This window comes from Chiloscyllium punctatum, unplaced genomic scaffold (assembly GCF_047496795.1).
Source record: "Chiloscyllium punctatum isolate Juve2018m unplaced genomic scaffold, sChiPun1.3 scaffold_124, whole genome shotgun sequence".
NCBI lineage: Eukaryota > Metazoa > Chordata > Chondrichthyes > Orectolobiformes > Hemiscylliidae > Chiloscyllium > Chiloscyllium punctatum.
In genome coordinates, this window is record NW_027309858.1 from 334,214 (window position 1) to 336,276 (window position 2,063).

Sequence of the window (2,063 nt, forward strand, 5' to 3'; positions counted from 1 at the left end):
TCTTCCTCGTCAACATTTTCTTTTTATATAGTGAACACTGTCGAAAAATATTTATTTAGTGTTTCCCATGTCTCCTCTGACTCCACACACAACTTCCCACCATTATTCTTGATTGGACCTCATTTAACTCTCGTCATTCTTTTATTCTTGACATACCTATGGAAAGCCTGAGGGTTAACCCTGACCCTATCCGCGAACAAATTCTAATATCTCCTCGTGGCTCTCATGTCTCCTCCTGGCTCTTCTGAGCTCTCTCATTAGGTCATGCAGGGAAACGAGTCTGCCTGCTGCACAACATCATTCTGCTTCGAAATATCAGGCAGTATTTCATATTGATAACTGTAAACGTTAACCTTTAACAAGCCATGACAGTGAAATCACTGAATCCTCATCACTATACTACCAGGGATGATTTCTGTCAACATCACCCAGGACACCGTGAGATTCGCCATTCTATTCACCCATCCTTCTGTGCGTGAACCCCTCGGCCCTATTCCAGTCTTGTTGCTTGGTTTACAATACTGAGGATATCCAATCATCTTTGTCTTTCAGTTTCTAAAGGATGAGACCTTCTCTCTGAGCTGGCAATGTGCTTGCTCAGTGGTGATAACACTGTCCTTGTAAGCTAGAAAAGTGCTTGAAATAGGCCATTCCTGTTTTTCATTCCAAGAACTTGGGGCAAAACGTTAGACAGGACAGGAAATAGCGGGCGTGAGCAGTGATCACGTTTGGCAGCAAGAACGGCAGTATAAACGACAGAGTAATGGGGAAACAATGGGTAAGGAACACTGGGACGGGAGGAGATGAATGCTTCCTTTCTTTGCTGTAACCAGACATTGGTGTTGAACTCAGAAATGGGACAACATCAGACAAGTCGGTGAAATCTTACTTTCTGCTTGTTTTCTCCCGAGGCCTGTGTCACACTTGGGGAAATGTGTCTGCGTGCTTCAGTCTATGGGTAAAAATGGGATTCAGTTCCCATCTCAAACTTTAATCCCATTTATTGTGTTTTACGAGATTAAAACGTTCCAAAGAACTTATCATTCAAATGAAACGTCAGAGTTCACAAGGTTACAGACCAAGTGCTGGGAAACGAGATGAAGGGACCCAGATCTGTGCTGTAAACACTCGATAATTCAATCATTTTTGAGGGGAAACATATCTGCAGTGACATAATTCCAAAAACTGTGTTATGAAGAAACGGTGCAACGGCTCCTGCCCTCATCCCTGGTGGTCTAGTGGTTAGTATTCAGCGCTTTAACTGAGTGGCCTGGGTTTCATTACCGTTCAGGAGATCAGAACCTGTTGTTCCTGATGCAGAGAGCGCAGCTCTACCAGGAATCTGTTTCATGCCTTAGATCAGTCAATACCCCAGCTCATCAAAGAAGGGAAAAGTGCCTTCCCTCTCTCTGCACAGTCGGACAGTTAATTTTCATTCTCCTCTGATTCCACTTTCCAAAGAGTTTCAAAATATTGTCAAAACTGAGTCTCAAAATTTCTTTTCTGTGCTTTTCATACATAGGAGCTGTATCAATTGAGTGCATTGGTTTCTGAAAATGAAACGTACCTATGAGCAATGTGTGCGGCTATTCCAGGATTGCCTTCTCTGACAACGGCGGGACATGACTGATGTTGTCTATGATATGGAAGTGCCAGTATTTGAGTTGAGTAGACAAAGTTAAAAATTACACAATATCAGGACAGAGTCCAGCGGGTTTATTAGGAAGCACTAGCTTTCGGATAGACGCTCCTTCATCTGGTGGGTGTTTTTCTGCAGAAACTTGGTGTGTGTGTCAATATGCGCGATCTTTTGGAAGATCATCTGGACTTTAACCGACCGTTCGTGGTGTCGATGGTAGCCATGACGTGGAGGTGTTGGGGTTGGACTGGGGTGGATAAATTTTAAAAATCACACAAAGCCATTTTAGATTCCAACAGTTGACAAACACCTGATGAAGAAGCAGTGCATGGAACACTGGGGCTTGCAAATACGTGTGGTCAATTCAATATGGTGCTGTGTCATTTTTACTCAGATAGCTCTTGGCAATGTTTAACTGGTCGAA